The 21,232-nt window shown below is 33.9% G+C and overlaps 2 protein-coding genes across 2 annotated transcripts in view; both read left to right on the top strand.

Moving 5' to 3' along the window:
- Nucleotides 1–21,232, top strand: part of LOC134840490 (Bardet-Biedl syndrome 1 protein homolog) — a gene marked incomplete in the record, with an annotated part of 512,639 nt that overhangs the window by 396,895 nt on the left and 94,512 nt on the right.
- LOC134840491 (uncharacterized) overlaps nucleotides 1–21,232 on the top strand; it is a 453,696-nt gene that overhangs the window by 396,895 nt on the left and 35,569 nt on the right. The gene's annotated exons all lie outside the window — the stretch shown is intronic.

The raw sequence follows: 21,232 nt of genomic DNA, 5'->3' as shown, positions 1-21,232 counted from the left end.
GCACATCAACTTTTAAACCAATTCCATATTCACCATGGATAAAAAAAATAACACTCTAGAAAAAAGAATAAAACAACACTCGCATAAAAAAGACCTTTTTCCATTAATTGAAAAAAAAAAGATTTAACCGATAAAATAAATTTATCAGGACCGCAAACAAACGATTCAAAATACACAATAAATCAAGTTTTTGACCTCCATGACCCACTTGACACAATTCCCCTATCAAAACTAGAAATTGACAATATTTTTGTCCCCCCAACAGATAAAATTACACTTGAACTTTTAAAACAATATCAAAATCTTGACCCAGTAATTAGACAATTAAAATCATGGCACAAATACAAAACTAAGCCCGTAAAAGCAGATACCACATTTTTAGGAAATAAAACACTCCTCCGATATTTCCGAAAATTTAATAACACAACAATTTATGAAAATACAGATCTTTTAGAATATCAATTAAATGATTCCAAAGTTCCCTGTCTTCCTTTAAGTATGATATTAATAGCTTTTAACATCTCACATACACAAAATACTAAAGGACACTCCGGATCAGAAAAAACATACTCGAACTTTACACAAAATTTTTATTTCCCAAATGCAACAATTTGGATAAAAGTATTATGCAATGATTGTATAATATGTCAATTGAACAAACCTTATCCAAATCAAAAACAAATAGCCCAAAAACATGATTTAAAGGACAAAGTTTATATTTTAACCATCGCATTTCATTCGATACAAAAGGGCCAATTTCACCATCTTCTGAAGGAAACTCCTACATTATGGTCATTGTTGACGCATTCACACATTATGTAGCACTCAACCCAGTACCACGTTGTAATGCTTATTATGCTATGACGACGCTTTATGAACATTGGATAGCTAAATTCGGATTACCCAAAATCTTAGTTACAGACAACGGTACAGACTTCATAAATAATGAAATCATCACACTATGCCACTTATATAACATCAAACATAAACCACGTACATCTCATGCACCTTGGACAAACGGTTTAGTCGAAGGTATGAACCGTTCACTACAAGAATATCTCCGATGAATCATAAATGGAAATGATACAAAATACACAGAATGGTCAGCAGATGTAAAATTATTCCCCTTAGCACACAATTCACAAATCACGACAACTTTAGGAATATCACCATACGAAATGGTATTCAATCAAAAGCTACGTAAACCAATTATGTTTACAGCAAATTCCCATAAAAATGCACAAGGTTATTGCCAACCCAATAAAGAATCAATTTTTTATAACCTACCTTTACACACACATGATGAAGATCATTTTTATCACCCACAAATTCTTAAATTAGCCTCCAGCACACACACCGAATGGATTTTAAAAAGGAATAAAAAACACAATGAAATTTACCAAAAAGTAACAAAGAAATTGTTACAAAGGCAAAACATTAACGATCAAATTAATTCATGCTTTACACCAGCCACAGATTTAAAAATTGGAACATTTGACTTAATACCTAACTTTAATACGAAAAAAGGAAACTCTAAAAAATTACAACCCCTTCGAAAAGGACCATACCAAATAATTGCCAAACCCACTGACGTGATGTATCAACTTACAGATTCAACTAAAAAATAAATTGTTCAACATCGTAACAGTCTATTGCCCTACTACCCAAAAGAATACGCACTACGCGAATTAACTCAATTCTATTCCTTCACAGGTTTACAAGTTATTCAAAATCACCCACATACAGAAAAAGAAATTGATGGACAACACAACATTCATCAAGAAAATTAAACACAAATTAAAGCTTAAAACAATCAAAAAATACCAGACCCAAAAATACCTCAAAAAGAAAGAAAGAGCAGGAAAATGATAGAAAAAATTTTACCACAAGAACAACTAGAAAAATCAGAACATAGAAAATCATCACGACTTAGAAATCAACCACGTAAAAACTACAAAACATTCCTTCCACAATCTAAAATATTAAAGAAAGTTGAATTTCAAAAACAACTTTGATTTTAAAAACTAATATTTTTTTCACCTCTGGATCATTTTGAACTTTCATTTTTCAAGATAACATGCTGACAAATACGCAACAATTCTAGTTCAGATTCAGCCAATAGGATTCACTTAAATCCGTCACCTTCTATATCTCTAACACCAACCTATTAGCCGAAAGATATTAAACTCCAGGCATATCTATAACTATAACTTTACAACCTCCAGGTCAAAAACAAGCAACTCGCTAAAACTTAACAACTAAAATAAAAACCACCATAATATTACAACCCTCCCCTATCTAATTATGAACCGTATGAACCATTCACTACAAGAATATCTCCGATGTATCATAAATGGAAATGATACAAAATACACAGAATGGTCAGCAGATGTAAAATATTTCCCCTTAGCATACAATTCACAAATCAGGACAACTTTAGGAATATCACTATACGAAATGGTTTTTAATCAAAAGCTACGTAAACCAATTATGTTTACAGCAAATTCCCATAAAAATGCACAAGGTTATTGCCAACCCAATAAAGACTCAATTTGTTATAAACTACCTTTACACACACATGATGAAGATCATTTTTATCACCCACAAATTTTTAAATTAGCCTCCGGCACACACACCGAATGGGTTTTAAATAGGGATAAAAAACACAATGAAATTTACCAAAAAGTAACAAAGAAATTGTTACAAAGGCAAAACATTAACGATCAAATTAATTCACGCTTTACACCAGCCACAGATTTAAAAATTGGAACATTTGTCTTAATACCTAACTTTAATACGAAAAAAGGAATCTCTAAAATATTACAACCCTTTCGAAAAGGACCATACCAAATAATTGCCAAACCCACTGACGTGACGTATCAACTTACAGATTCAACTAAAAAAGAAATTGTTCAACATCGTAACAGTCTATTGCCCTACTACCCAAAAGCACACGCACTACGCGAATTAACTCAATTATTCTTGACTTCACAGGTTTAAAATTTATTCAAAATCACCCACATACAGAAAAAGAAATTGATGAACAACACAACATTCATCAAGAAAATTAAACACAAATCAAAGCTAAAAACAATCAAAAAATACCAGACGCAAAAGAACCTCAAAAAGAAAGAAAGACCAGGAAAATGATAGAAAAAATTTTACCACAAGAACAACTAGAAAAATCAGAACATAGAGAATCATCACGACTTAGAAATCAACCACGTAAAAACTACAAAACATTCATTCCACAATCTAAAATATTAAAGAAAGTTGAATTTCAAAAACAACTTTGATTTTAAAAATTAATAATTTTTTCACCTCTGGATCATTTTGAACTTTCATTTTTCAAGATAACATGCTGACAAATACGCAACAATTCTAGTTCAGATTCAGCCAATAGGATTCACTTAAATCCGTCACCTTCTATATCTCTAACACCAACCTATTAGCCGAAAGATATTAAACTCCAGGCATATCTATAACGATAACTTTACAACCTCCAGGTCAAAAACAAGCAACTCGCTAAAACTTGATAACTAAAATAAAAACCACCCTAATATTACAACCCTCTCCTATCTAATTATGAACCGTATGAACCGTTCACTACAAGAATATCTCCGATGTATCATAAATGGAAATGATACAAAATACACAGAATATTCAGCAGATGTAAAATTATTCCCCTTAGCATACAATTCACAAATCACGACAACTTTAGGAATATCACCATACGAAATGGTTTTTAATCAAAAGCTACGTAAACCAATTATGTTTACAGCAAATTCCCATAAAAATGCACAAGGTTATTGCCAACCCAATAAAGACTCAATTTTTTAAAACCTACCTTTATACACACATGATGAAGATCATTTTTATCACCCACAAATTCTTAAATTAGCCTCCGGCACACACACCGAATGGATTTTAAATAGGGATAAAAAACACAATGAAGTTTACCAAAAAGTAACAAAGAAATTGTTACAAAGGCAAAACATTAACGATCAAATTAATTCACGCTTTACACCAGCCACAGATTTAAAAATTGAAACATTTGTCTTAATACCTAACTTTAATACGAAAAAAGGAATATCTAAAAAAATACAACCCCTTCGAAAAGGACCATACCAAATAATTGCCAAACCCACTGACGTGATGTATCAACTTACAGATTCAACTAAAAAGAAATTGTTCAACATCGTAACAGTCTATTGCCCTACTACCCAAAAGCATACGCACTACGCAAATTAACTCAATTATATTCTTTCACAGGTTTAAAAGTTATTCAAAATCACCCCCATATACAGAAAAAGAAATTGATGAACAACACAACATTCATCAAGAAAATCAAACACAAATTAAAGCTAAAAACAATCAAAAAATACCAGACCCAAAAATACCTCAAAAAGAAAGAAAGACCAGGAAAATGATAGAAAAAATTTTACCACAAGAGCAACTAGAAAAATCAGAACATAGAGAATCATCACGACTTAGAAATCAACCACGTAAAAGCTACAAAACATTCATTCCACAATCTAAAATATTAAAGAAAGTTGAATTTCAAAAACAAATTTGATTTTAAAAATTAATAATTTTTTCACCTCTGGATCATTTTGAACTTTCATTTTTCAAGATAACATGCTGACAAATACGCAACAATTCTAGTTCAGATTCAGCCAAAAGGATTCACTTAAATCCGTCACCTTCTATATCTCTAACACCAACCTATTAGCCGAAAGATATTAAACTCCAGGCATATCTATAACTATAACTTTACAACCTCCAGATCAAAAATAAGCAACTCGCTAAAACTTGATAACTAAAATAAAAACCACCATAATATTACAACCCTCCCCTATCTAATAACGCAAAGATCAACAATATTTTCCCAACTCAGACCTCAAAAACCCTCCAACCAAAAATGCTAAATTAGGCTAAAGTAAAAAAGGACCATATTCATTTGGCCTAAAGAACAAATATTTCAAAAATACCCCAGATCACCCGACAAATAAAAATAAAGCAAAGAAGACCTCCCGAACACCATAAAATCAGCCCCCAACAAATTTTCACAAAACTCAACACACTTGTCAAAAAATCCATAAATAACTCGACCACACTTGAATCTCGCCTCAAACAACAAAAAATATTCGACAAAGAAATCATTTCTCAAATGCTCTTCTCTCGATCACTCAATATCTTCAAAAATACAATTTTAAATTTTTAATAAAGTTTTTCATACTATTCAAGCTTTTGTTCTTATTTCTATTTCATACTTTTAAAGCTTTTATAACCATTTTAATAATCTTTTGCAACATTTTTTAAATTTTCTACTCCCTTTTTGAAATATATCTCCAACTTTCCAAAATCATTGATCATATTCACAGGTACGATAACTCAAAGTCTATTTAAATGATACGAACAATTTTTAGTGGAACAGATATTTTTTTACTATTTGTAATTTTCATCATATTTTTATCATCCCTAAAACTGACAATGTGCAAATGTGTAAAAAAGGCAATAGTCACATTTGCCTTAGCAACAATCCTTTTGATTCTTTTCATCGAAGAATATAACATTAAACATAAATCTTCCCACTAGAAAACATCAATCGAACACTTTCAAAAATTGCTAACCAACAATCCCAAAATCAGTCTTCACCGACATCATCCCAAGGAAATCCAGCAATACCCACAACTACCCAAAACCCCCAAACATCCACACGAATTTCTTTTCAAGATAATCCATACACTTTTGAAGAACGACACGCTCGCTTATCCGAACCATTAGAACCAGTTCAGCGACAGGCACCTCTAAGTGAAGCAACATATAATTTGTAACCCACACTACCACAAGAATTAAGCAGAATAAAAAACATTAGTCAAAACCAAAATACAGTCGAAATAAATAGACAAATCATACATCCACGAAGAAATAGAAGTTTTCAAACCCCTAGAGTTCATTTTGATATACCCCAATCACCAACACCAACTACTTCAGAAATTTCAAGTAGTACATTGCCAGAAACTCCCCCACTACTTTCACAACAGAGCACCTCAAATATACCCTCAGATTATTTAGGTTCAACACCAACATCTGAATCAATACGTGAAAATCCCTTCAACCCCCCAATCTTACAGCACGACTACCATATTGGGCAACACACTCATATACACAAGGTGAACCAAACTTAGTGAATGATCCAATAGATATTTCTACGGATAGAACACTATCATCACTACCAGAAACATTATCACTACCGTCGTCACCATCATTAAGTCAAATTTCACCGACGCTTTTCCCTTTAAATTTTCCAAATAACCTCGACGCTAGATATCGAGAACAATCATCAACAAATATCCCTTTACGACTAGACTGGAATACATTCGTAGCACCCCCACCATTATTTGGACAACATCAAGATAGTAACCGACTCCACAGTTGGGCACTTAACAGACTACAATATAGACAAGATATCCACGAAGATATTCGTGAACACAATATTCAAATACTTCAACAAAATGGTCTCCAATTAAAATTCGAAATCACGATCAAACATAACAATATTGTTCAACATCCCTACCCATTAAATCCACTAAATAAAACAGCTCAATCGCTACCACCACCATTTATAACAACTGAAGTAATATATAAATACGATAGATATACAAAAAACACAATTGGTTGCATCACTTTTTACAACCCATACTCAGGATTATCATAAAAATGTATATTCTAAAAATATTAACATTTCAACACATCTTTTTTCTAATATTTTCCGACCAAAACACAAATCCTTCTCCTCGCATAGGACCCCAGAATTTATTAGTAACACACTATGATTGTGAAGAAAACACTACACAAATATGCAATAAATCATGTATCGCAATGCGAAACAGAACCACAAGCTATAGAAACTACAAATGTAATAGCAACATTGTATTCAAAAGCCCGGGCAACAACAGTCACAGGATATAAATTTACAGCAACATTTTCCGAAAAGAAAGTACACTGTTCATAAGTTTCCAACGGAAATAAGAACCGACTTGATCGCGAATCATTCTATCAAAGTAATATAGAACAACTTTTACACCTAAATCCCGATGATTGTAAAAACGAACTACTCAGACTGAACATCACAAGAAATAAAAACACAGACAGAAAAATAGTAAATTTTCAAGTCTTTGCCGATTCTGTACATCAAGCACAACTTGAACGATATCAAGGACATATAAAATTAGACGAAAAATACCCATACAACGGCGCACACGGAAGATTAACTTATGACATACACGATAAACACTGGATACCACATATTAGAATAAATGACCCCTCAAACTGCAAAGCAGACACAAAAAATAAAGGATATCAAGAAATAATCATTTTCGATTGGAAAATATAACTCGAAAAAGTACAACTCAGACGAGATTTATCTGATAACACAATGATCTATCAAGGAATTAGATTACCTTGCAAAAATGATCAAAGTTATTGTGACCCTACAACAAGGGCCCATGCAACAATTGTTTGGTTTCCCGAAGATACATGCAAAACATTCCAAGTAGCAAAAATACACGCTCGAATGATAAAATTTCATGAAAAATATTTTATAGAATCAATTCCATACGAACAAGTAAACCCATTCCGAAAACAAAGTAATGATTATAGAAATATTCAAGATATAGAGAATAAATTAACACGTTTCCAAATCTATCAAGAAACAGAGTTTGCATGTAAATACAGAAATCCACTTTATAAGACACAATACTCTGAAATACTTGTCGAATACGAAAACGGTTTCGACATGACTAAAATTTGACCCTTATGCCACAAGTCATCCTATAAATGAAGGAACATCATACATCTCAGTTGACTTTCTAAAAAGCACAGGTCAACCTGGTGGAAAACTAACACCACATGACAGTAAAAGCACACGTTTACAAGAACTATCAGATTGTTTGGTTTCCCGAAGATACATGCAAAACATTCCAAGTAGCAAAAATACACGCTCGAATGATAAAATTTCATGAAAAATATTTTATAGAATCAATTCCATACGAACAAGTAAACCCATTCCGAAAACAAAGTAATGATGTTAGAAATATTCATGATATAGAGAACAAATTAAAACGTTTTCAAATCTATCAAGAAACAGAGTTTGCATGTAAATACAGAAATCCACTTTATAAGAAGTAATTGGATATGAAGTTAGACTACACAATTAGTCGAATTTTTCAAGAAATGTCACTCTCCGAATTAGAAACACTTCATCAACTATGCGAATTGGAAAGAACACAAATCCTACAATCACTCGCACTAGCAGTACTAAAAATACCCTACGCAGGATACTTTTTATCAGGAAACAGATCAAACTTTCTAGACTACGAAGGAAATTTTTTATGGTTTTATACTTGTACCAAAAAAGTATCACCACTATATGTTTTTGAAGACAAACGTTGTTATAAAATAATCCCTATATTCTATAAAAATAAATTACATTTTATCGACACACTTTCAAGACGAACATATTTTTGGGATACAGCAGTCCCATGTGGATCACAAAATAGCCACAATGTAGTACAATTGAATCCTGATGAAGATAAATACTATCTCCTTACACCATACCCTACCTTAATGCAATCACTCAAAAAATTTTCATCCGAAAGCATCAGAGCTATTGCTCGTAATCCAAATATTGATTTACAATCAATTGGAATATATTCTAAATCAGATATCCAGCATCACATTAGAACACAACTATTTCATTAATTATTAACACAAATGGACACAATACAAAGACAATCAATTGACCAGAATTTAAGAAAACTTGCCGAAACCGCAGGATTCGCAGATATTTATACACAAGATTATAGCGGATATTTTAAAGACATTAAAGACTACACATATTTAAACGGTGAACAATACAGACCACAAGATATTTCATCTATAAATATTTTCAGTTTTGTCACCCTAAATAACGAAATTCTAGCTTTCGTAGGATGGCCCTATTACATCTTAGAAAAATAAACTATCTTATACGCCATGTTTAATTTTATAGGATTTCTTTTCTCACTCTTAAAAGGAATATATAACACCTGCGCTATACACACACAAGTAAACAGACAAGCAAGTGTAGCACGTAGACTATTTGCAGGATTTTTTGGAATTTTTTCATCATCAATAAACAAAATACTTCTAGATGCACAAGTAAAAGAATATAACACGAAAATATCCACACGACAAAACACTTACGACGAAGACCACAGTAATATAGAGATAACACCTACCGCACCACAGTTGCCACCTCTACCACAAAATCATTCATTATCATTAGTTCCCCGTAATTTCCGAAACCTAGCAATCACAATAATCCAAATATAACTTAAAGCCCCATCCAACATATAATGACACATCATTCACAAAATGATAATACATACGAACAAATTATAGAACAGCCCCACACCACCACTTTTCAGTCTCAACTAGAAAAATCAGAACATAGAGAATCATCACGATTTAGATATCAACCACGTAAAAGCTACAAAACATTCATTCCACAATCTAAAATATTAAAGAAAGTTGAATTTCAAAAACAACTTTTATTTTAAAAATTAATAATTTTTTCACCTCTGGATCATTTTGAACTTTCATTTTTCAAGATAACATGCTGACAAATACGCAACAATTCTAGTTCAGATTCAGCCAAAAGGATTCACTTAAATCCGTCACCTTCTATATCTCTAACACCAACCTATTAGCCGAAAGATATTAAACTCCAGGCATATCTATAATTATAACTTTACAACCTCCAGATCAAAAATAAGCAACTCGCTAAAACTTGATAACTAAAATAAAAACCACCATAATATTACAACCCTCCCCTATCTAATAACGCAAAGATCAACAATATTTTCCCAACTCAGACCTCAAAAACCCTCCAACCAAAAATGCTAAATAAGGCTAAAGTAAAAAAGGACCATATTCATTTGGCCTAAAGAACAAATATTTCAAAAATACCCCAGATCACCCGACAAATAAAAATAAAGCAAAGAAGACCTCCCGAACACCATAAAATCAGCCCCCAACAAATTTTCACAAAACTCAACACACTTGTCAAAAAATCCATAAATAACTCGACCACACTTGAATCTCGCCTCAAACAACAAAAAATATTCGACAAAGAAATCATTTCTCAAATGCTCTTCTCTCGATCACTCAATATCTTCAAAAATACAATTTTAAATTTTTAATAAAGTTTTTCATACTATTCAAGCTTTTGTTCTTATTTCTATTTGATACTTTTAAAGCTTTTATAACCATTTTAATAATCTTTTGCAACATTTTTTAATTTTTCTACTCCCTTTTTGAAATATATCTCCAACTTTCCAAAATCATTGATCATATTCACAGGTACGATAATTCAAAGTCTATTTAAATGATACGAACAATTTTTAGTGGAACAGATATTTTTTTACTATTTGTAATTTTCATCATATTTTTATCATCCCTAAAACTGACAATGTGCAAATGTGTAAAAAAGGCAATAGTCACATTTGCCTTAGCAACAATCCTTTTGATTCTTTTCATCGAAGAATATAACATTAAACATAAATCTTCCCACTAGAAAACATCAATCGAACACTTTCAAAAATTGCTAACCAACAATCCCAAAATCAGTCTTCACCGACATCATCCCAAGGAAATCCAGCAATACCCACAACTACCCAAAACCCCCAAACATCCACACGAATTTCTTTTCAAGATAATCCATACACTTTTGAAGAACGACACGCTCGCTTATCCGAACCATTAGAACCAGTTCAGCGACAGGCACCTCTAAGTGAAGCAACATATAATTTGTAACCCACACTACCACAAGAATTAAGCAGAATAAAAAACATTAGTCAAAACCAAAATACAGTCGAAATAAATAGACAAATCATACATCCACGAAGAAATAGAAGTTTTCAAACCCCTAGAGTTCATTTTGATATACCCCAATCACCAACACCAACTACTTCAGAAATTTCAAGTAGTACATTGCCAGAAACTCCCCCACTACTTTCACAACAGAGCACCTCAAATATACCCTCAGATTATTTAGGTTCAACGCCAACATCTGAATCAATACGTGAAAATCCCTTCAACCCCCCAATCTTACAGCACGACTACCATATTGGGCAACACACTCATATACACAAGGTGAACCAAACTTAGTGAATGATCCAATAGATATTTCTACGGATAGAACACTATCATCACTACCAGAAACATTATCACTACCGTCGTCACCATCATTAAGTCAAATTTCACCGACGCTTTTCCCTTTAAATTTTCCAAATAACCTCGACGCTAGATATCGAGAACAATCATCAACAAATATCCCTTTACGACTAGACTGGAATACATTCGTAGCACCCCCACCATTATTTGGACAACATCAAGATAGTAACCGACTCCACAGTTGGGCACTTAACAGACTACAATATAGACAAGATATCCACGAAGATATTCGTGAACACAATATTCAAATACTTCAACAAAATGGTCTCCAATTAAAATTCGAAATCACGATCAAACTTAACAATATTTTTCAACATCCCTAACCATTAAATCCACTAAATAAAACAGCCCAATCGCTACCACCACCATTTATAACAACTGAAGTAGTATATAAATACGATAGATATACAAAAAACACAACTGGTTGCATCACATTTTACAACCCATACTCAGGATTATCATAAACATGTATATTCTAAAAATATTAACATTTCAACACATCTTTTTTCTAATATTTTCCGACCAAAACACAAATCCTTCTCCTCGCATAGGACCCCAGGATTTAATAGTAACACACTATGATTGTGAAGAAAACACTACACAAATATGCAATAAATCATGTATCGCAATGCGAAACAGAACCACAAGCTATAGAAACTACAAATGTAATAGCAACATTGTATTCAAAAGCCCGAGCAACAACAGTCACAGGATATAAATTTACAGCAACATTTTCCGAAAAGAAAGTACACTGTTCATAAGTTTCCAACGGAAATAAGAACCGACTTGATCGCGAATCATTCTATCAAAGTAATATAGAACAACTTTTACACCTAAATCCCGATGATTGTAAAAACGAACTACTCAGACTGAACATCACAAGAAATAAAAACACAGACAGAAAAATAGTAAATTTTCAAGTCTTTGCCGATTCTGTACATCAAGCACAACTTGAACGATATCAAGGACATATAAAATTAGACGAAAAATACCCATACAACGGCGCACACGGAAGATTAACTTATGACATACACGATAAACACTGGATACCACATATTAGAATAAATGACCCCTCAAACTGCAAAGCAGACACAAAAAATAAAGGATATCAAGAAATAATCATTTTCGATTGGAAAATATAACTCGAAAAAGTACAACTCAGACGAGATTTATCTGATAACACAATGATCTATCAAGGAATTAGATTACCTTGCAAAAATGATCAAAGTTATTGTGACCCTACAACAAGGGCCCATGCAACAATTGTTTGGTTTCCCGAAGATACATGCAAAACATTCCAAGTAGCAAAAATACACGCTCGAATGATAAAATTTCATGAAAAATATTTTATTGAATCAATTCCATACGAACAAGTAAACCCATTCCGAAAACAAAGTAATGATTATAGAAATATTCAAGATATAGAGAATAAATTAACACGTTTCCAAATCTATCAAGAAACAGAGTTTGCATGTAAATACAGAAATCCACTTTATAAGACACAATACTCTGAAATACTTGTCGAATACGAAAACGGTTTCGACATGACTAAAATTTGACCCTTATGCCACAAGTCATCCTATAAATGAAGGAACATCATACATCTCAGTTGACTTTCTAAAAAGCACAGGTCAACCTGGTGGAAAACTAACACCACATGACAGTAAAAGCACACGTTTACAAGAACTATCAGATTGTTTGGTTTCCCGAAGATACATGCAAAACATTCCAAGTAGCAAAAATACACGCTCGAATGATAAAATTTCATGAAAAATATTTTATAGAATCAATTCCATACGAACAAGTAAACCCATTCCGAAAACAAAGTAATGATGTTAGAAATATTCATGATATAGAGAACAAATTAAAACGTTTTCAAATCTATCAAGAAACAGAGTTTGCATGTAAATACAGAAATCCACTTTATAAGAAGTAATTGGATATGAAGTTAGACTACACAATTAGTCGAATTTTTCAAGAAATGTCACTCTCCGAATTAGAAACACTTCATCAACTATGCGAATTGGAAAGAACACAAATCCTAAAATCACTCGCACTAGCAGTACTAAAAATACCCTACGCAGGATACTTCTTATCAGGAAACAGATCAAATTTTCTAGACTACGAAGGAAATATTTTATGGTTTTATACTTGTACCAAAAACGTATCACCACTATATGTTTTTGAAGACAAACGTTGTTATAAAATAATCCCTATATTCTATAAAAATAAATTACATTTTATCGACACACTTTCAAGACGAACATATTTTTGGGATACAGCAGTCCCATGTGGATCACAAAATAGCCACAATGTAGTACAATTGAATCCTGATGAAGATAAATACTATCTCCTTACACCATACCCTACATTAATGCAATCACTCAAAAAATTTTCATCCGAAAGCATCAGAGCTATTGCTCGTAATCCAAATATTGATTTACAATCAATTGGAATATATTCTAAATCAGATATCCAACATCACATTAGAACACAACAGTTTCATTAATTATTAACACAAATGGACACAATACAAAGACAATCAATTGACCAGAATTTAAGAAAACTTGCCGAAACCGCAGGATTCGCAGATATTTATACACAAGATTATAGCGGATATTTTAAAGACATTAAAGACTACACATATTTAAACGGTGAACAATACAGACCACAAGATATTTCATCTATAAATATTTTCAGTTTTGTAACCCTAAATAACGAAATTCTAGCTTTCGTAGGATGGCCCTATTACATCTTAGAAAAATAAACTATCTTATACGCCATGTTTAATTTTATAGGATTTCTTTTCTCACTCTTAAAAGGAATATATAACACCTGCGCTATACACACACAAGTAAACAGACAAGCAAGTGTAGCACGTAGACTATTTGCAGGATTTTTTGGAATTTTTTCATCATCAATAAACAAAATACTTCTAGATGCACAAGTAAAAGAATATAACACGAAAATATCCACAAGACAAAACACTTACGACGAAGACCACAGTAATATAGAGATAACACCTACCGCACCACAGTTGCCACCCCTACCACAAAATCATTCATTATCATTAGTTCCCCGTACTTTCCGAAACCTAGCAATCACAAATAACCAAATCCAACATATAATGACACATCATTCACAAAATGATAATACATACGAACAAATTATAGAACAACCCCACACCACCACTTTTCAGTCTCAACATAATCATTTTTTAAGCCCAAGATGAGCCGACAACTTGGATCACTCCATCGCTCAAATTCCCACCCAGCCAATCTCGAAACTCAAATCCCAATAATTCCCCTTTTTGCTTTCCCACCACCCGATTTTCCGATTATTAATATATCATCAAGCACGAATTCTGATACTAACTCAAATATTTCAGTTTTATATTCTATCTCACAATTTAATAACCCTAATGTAGAAACCTCCGACGAGTTTGCAGACTCCGAACCATCTCCTTCTAATTATACCCAGACCAACTCCTCAGTTTTTTCAGAACCCCTTTTCAACCACTTCCATCTAATAATCCACTCCCATCCATTTCCAATCCTTCTTATGCTTCCCAAGTGACCCCAACCTATTCTCCACTTCATTCCGACAGATCATATAATAATTCCCCAGATACCTCCCAAATTTCCCAGGAGCTCGATAACTTTATAACTTTACACAACAATTAATACACCCCAACACCCTTACAATACATCAACTATCATCCACAATAACAACCTCAAATCCACCTACTCCCACACCCTCCTCAGCTTACACTCCATCATTAGCACAATCATCCACATCCACCGAAACACCTACTAGCACTCACAGAGCTTATCGCACTCTTAAACGAAAATTTTCAAATCAACCATTCCCAACCAAACCCGGAACAACCCGCGAATATATTAATCACCTACAACACACCAATACGAAAAATTATCTTGAAATCACCTTACCCTCATTTCCGCAATATACATTAAACACACCTAACGACACTAATGACACACGCAATTTTGTAGATGAACATGTTTTAATGCCAACACTTCATTGGACAGCTTATTATAATTTTACTAACCCCCTTTGCCTACCACTAGCAAATATTCATGACAGCATAGAAAAGAACGAAAACATAATATGTAGACTCACCACAACACCAACACCTCGACAATTTACTTACGTTGGATATAAAAAGTTACTAAAAACATTCACTGCACCCCGAGCTAACGAATTTGCAATAGAATACTACGATCATAATATCATCCGACCTAATCAAGACCAATTTTTAGATGAAGACCGCTTCGCAAACCCGCAACTAGCAGAAAAATTATTCATCAAAACATCAAAAGTGTTCACACTTAATATTTTTGATAGAAAGAATGACAACATTATTTCAGAATCACTGAATACGAGAGCTTCTATGATAAATTTCAGTTATTTTCACTAACCTTTCACTTTCTTTCACCACAGGAACGCAATTTGCACTTTTCCCACGATATTATGTTGCGTAGTAAACAAACCCACACATATACATACTATCGTTTTACACAAAATCTTTTTGATTTGCATACCCCATCAAGACAACCTCACCATCGTTTTCAGTTTCTTAACTCAAAGTACACGTTACCATTTTTCCTTAATTTTTTTTTAATATTGCATCAAAGATACTAACCTCCACGGCATCCTCCGCAACTATGACCCAGTTTTCCAAATGTATATATTCTGTCCCATCACGAAGACCTTCAATGCCGAAGAATCCCGACCCTTCCTTATCCTGCATGAATTTATCCAGCCTATTGAAATACCCATATTAGAATTCATTTACAATACTAAATATAATCATAAAATGTATAACCTCATTCAAAACACACCTTCCGAGTTTGCAGTAGGCACCGAAGAACTAAACACCATTAAAGCACTTCAATTGCTTTGGCCACTGTTACAAACTAAAAACATCATACGCATACTAGCCAAATTACTAACAACATCAGATATGATACACGACATCTTCCCCCACGGCTTTTTCCCAGAAGATTAAGGTAAGAATAATTTGAAATACACTTAACTAATAAATTTAAATTAGTACTAACCATTTTCTATCAATGTTTGATTTATATTTCTAGTCTTCACACCACGATCATCTACAAAACAGAAAAGAAAAAGAAAAAAACAGTTTTGTTAAATTCTCTTAAAATTCGTTAATTTCTTGCACTAAATAATGTAGTAAAATTAATACCAAATGTAGTAATTTTATATATAAATTATTTCCCAATGAAGCAGTAAACTTTGATACGATGAAAATTTATAATTTTAAAATTCCTCCAAAACGCAGTAAAATTCAAATTCTATGCAATAAATTGATAAAATGAGAAAACAGTACTAACCTTTTCAATATTTTCATTCACTCGCACAAGAATTCTATCCAAACTTGCACAGCTCGCCCACGAAAAATTGTTTAAAAAATGATTTTGAGTTTCAAGCTTTCACTATCAACAACTCTAACACACGATAACAAGTTTCAAACATTCCTTTAACCCGGTTGGAAAGGAATTATATACTAAACCTCTAAACTAACCAACGCAGCTTACTAAGCACCGCAAATCATAAAGTAACAGCATGACTAAGAAAAGAAAACCAACGGTACCCAAACCGGATTAACCCAGTTCAAAACTGGATAATTTATTTTTTTGAAGATTATTAAAAAGTCTAAGAAAGAAATAATAAAACAAAAAAAGTTGCAAGACAAACCCATACCAAAAACAATTTGATTTTTGAAAAAAGAACACAACCACAGTAAAATAAGAAAAAACCAACATAAACCCAACATAAAACGTTATCACATCACAGGACCTCTCAAAGAAACAGCATAAAATCATACTCCCACTCCTGGCCTAACCCACCAGAGGGGACGTCCTGAGCATGCTCTATAGCCGGCCTAACCCACCGCGCTACATCCACGCTTTGTGACCACACTCCTATTTTTAATAAGAGGTATTCAAGGGTGAGTAACTCTTCAAAATAACCGAATTAAAACAAAACGCTTTTTTGAAAACGAATAACTAAAATCATGATTAAAAAACCGAATTAACATAATTTTATAAAATGTAAATCATACTTTGCAGTATATAGATCATACACTACAACAAAGACGAACATCCAAAGACCAGATGATCCCATCACACTCGAACAAAAGAATGGCTAAACACAACCGACATGCCGTCCACAATCACAACTCAAAGGATTTAGAGTACGACTTGACTCCGCAGAAAAGGACTTCATTGAACTAGAACAATGACAACCTCGATGTTCAAGTATACGTACAGATCAGAGTTACAAGGCATCCCTTCCACACACGATCTTCACGCCATTCCCAGACGAGGTTGCACACAAAACAAGTTCTCTACATAATACAGAAAAACCTGTCATAGCAAACCATTTTGAGATCGGATTGATTTCATTGGGGATCACAGTCGTTGTCAAATGACGACGTAACAATTTCCTATCCATAATTCCAGCGTCCTGGAGCGTTCTTCTCCAAGAGGAACCGGAAAAGAAAATGATGTTCGCCAAATACCAACGTTCATCATCCATCCTTCAAATTGCAGAGAAGAAAGATAGTTCTAAAAAGCTTTGTAAGCCCCGGATGGGTGGAACCTGATCTAAACTACATTTTATTATTGGCTAAATTGGATATTTTACCACTGTAAAATATTTAATATTAACCAATCATAATCCATCCAACTAACAACTCACTTATTTGTAAGTGCTGAAATTACTTGTAATTTCAGCAACAGAGAGATTTGAATTTAACTTAGAAATTAGTTGCCTCTCCAAGAGAACTTCAGCAGTTGCAATAAGCCAGTATACTCTAGATCTATTGAGCCTAGCAGAGACTAGTTAAACACCCTGAGACTTGTAGATATAAGAGTAAGATTAGGATCGGTATTAGACTAAGAAGTTGCACGAATCTATCCGGCCGAAAATAAGATAGCGTGACGAGCAGACGGTGTACCCTATCCAAAATTACTCCATGAGTTAACCACATCGGTCATAACTCACTTCCCAATTTAGTGAAATTGCTAAAAACAATATTAAAACAAATTTAGGCTTATTTTTTTGAATAATTGATGTTCCTATGAGTAAGCTCAGCTAATTTCTGTTCTAATAGTACCAAGATCAACTGGATCAGTCCAGTAGTTCTAAAGTTATTAACCAAAACGTCTTTTTCTAAAGTCAAAAAACTTCTCTCTTATAGGTTCCGCCTAACTTTTTTCGCAATTCTGTTCTTTTTGACCTAAAATTTTTTTATCCGAGCTCAGAAAGCCTGTACGCTTCTAGTTCAATGCAAAAAACCCGATCTAAAACGCTCTAACTGAAAATTTTGCAAAAAACTATGCTATTCCGGCCCCTCCGGATTGATGAATCCACTAAATCAAACACGTTAAGTTCGATTTCTCTTTAACCCGGAAAGTTATCGGCAAACGAGTTTAAAACCTGTCAATTCACTAGTGGACGTTGTCCGAACAAGAATTTTTACTGTCCTAACTCAAAAATGTCAAAAAATTTCGTTTCGTCTATTCAAAAATCACGAAAATGAGGTTTTTGGTATCCAACCACTTCTGAACTAAACTCAACTGGTTCTATTTAATATACTAGTATAGTTACAATGTAATTCACTAATTTAGTGCTTTTTTCCGTTTCAAAAAATAACGATTTCTCAAAAATTGCGATTTGTGGGGAATCAAAATATTGCTATTTTGACCCTAAAAACCGGTCCTTTTACTGTGTTTTTCACTGAAAAACGATATAGAAGTAATAATATAGGCTGTATAAATGATAATAATAGTAATACTATACCCCTCCGGGTTTGTTCAATATCCCAATTAAAGTGCTTAACTCGGAATTTCGAGCATTGTCGAGCATTACTATCTTATTTTGTTTGTACCAAAAGGGATACAAATTTGTTAACGATACCCAACAGTCGACTGTTGTTGTCGTTGAGACCCCTCTTATCACCCCTTGTACTGCTTGCAGGATCAGTCTTCTTCACTAATCCCGAGACTCTTCCGGATTGAGCGCAAATTAGCATTAACGTGCTTAAATACTCAAAACACCCTACAGCACAAGCCTCACAAATGGGCCACAAAATTGATAGTAACGATCTTGACTGATATAAATGTCTGTAACAACAATTTATCTAACAACAGCAAACGGGAGGGTTGGATCACATCTCGTATGGGGGATGATTTCTACTGATTTTATACTTTTTTTTAACTGTTTTTGGTTTTTTCGGTTATTTTTTTATGTTTTTGTTTTTCTTGGGTACTATACTATTTTCTGTTTGGTTTCTTGTATATCTTTAAGTGTTTTTGGTCACAGACCTCTCAGGGAACGAGGGGACGGCCGATCCCCCCACCCTTCCTGGAACGTGAATTTTTGGTCTTAACTAGGTTAAAAAGCTATTCACGGGAATCCGGAAGGCTTCCGCGTTCCGAACTACCCTTCCACCCCGGCCGTTAGGGCCTATTAAGGGCATTAGTATGAGCATCCGCTCGGCGCGGATTGCTCGTTAACGGTTCTGCCGGTCATGATGTTAAAAAAGATTAACACTCAGGAGCGCCATAAAAACATCTATGTAACGTTCGCCCGGAAGTACATATCGACGGAAAATAGAGCTAAGCTTTAAAACGACTGGCCAGCGTCGAAACAGAGCTCTACATGCTTTTCAACGTCTCTAACCGAGCCAGTTCTTTTGGTGGTCTTTCTAACATCGGGTCGACAAAAACGTTACAGTTCTCCGGCTCTGACCAGTACGCTCAAATTAACTTACTTACATGCAAAATTAGTGAGCTCATGGCTGGGTCTCAGTATCCCCAGACCACGAGGTCACTCCTAAATGTAGGGCTACTACTATTTGTTTGATTATTATTGTTTCTGATCAGTAGATAAAAATAATCATCTCCATCGAAAATGGATCAACCCTTTACCTTAACTCCTAGCTTCTCATCGTCAGAAAATAAATCCAGATGTTAATTAAATTCAATTCGAGACATAACCGGGAAGCTAAAAGTTCGTATAAAACAGTTTGAGTTCAAGTCCCAAGACCCCTCCGGAAGGCTTGTTTCCACCCTTCACCGTTAGCGTGAATGGCCTTGCAACGATTGTAGCGGCACAATCGTTGCAACTCGGAGCGGTCTCTGCTAATACTCTGTCGTATTTCTCTATTTCTAGTCGTTTTTCTCACAACTGTTGTGGTTGTTATTTTCGCAACGTATCTCGTTGTTCTGTTTTTATTTCAGATTTCTTCCAAAATGGCCGTTTTTGACGTTTCTCAGAATTGTGACGTCACAATTCGAATTTTAAATTTTAAGAATTTCCAAATCCTTTAGCCTTCACAATTTGTCTAATCGTCTGAATAACACTGTTAATCCTTTAAAACTGCCAATTCGGAAGGTTAGCAGCTAGCCCTTCGTAACTGTCTTTTTGTCAATTCTGGTCGAATGTCACAATTCCTAGTTTCTCATATTCTGAAAATGAATTCGATGTTAACTAAATTCAAATCAGGACATGGAAGCTAAAAGGAAGCTGAAAGTTATTAAAATGGAGATACATTCTCCTCCCCGAGACCCCCTCCGGATTCTGGAATCCGGACGAAGAGCGGTAGCGGTCTTATCGTCCCTCCGGAAGGCTGGTAAAGTCGTCCCATTACCCTTACTGGTTCTCGGGAAGTCTTTGGTAACGATTGTACAGTTATAATCGTTACTATTCGGAATGGTCTTCCGTTAACGTCAACCACTATAATTTCTTCGTTCGTTGCTATTTTTCGTTCGTCTTGTCTGTGTCAACGAATATTGTTCTTTTCTTTTTTGACATTTTAGTTGTAGCGTAATCTCAAGGTCGTGACGTGTCTATAATTCAGAACGAATTTTTAAAATTTGTTTCGTCACTTCAAATTGACCTT

This window comes from Symsagittifera roscoffensis, chromosome 2 (assembly GCF_963678635.1).
Source record: "Symsagittifera roscoffensis chromosome 2, txSymRosc1.1, whole genome shotgun sequence".
NCBI classification, from domain to species: Eukaryota; Metazoa; Xenacoelomorpha; order Acoela; family Convolutidae; genus Symsagittifera; species Symsagittifera roscoffensis.
This window is presented reverse-complemented; position numbering and strand designations above follow the sequence as displayed.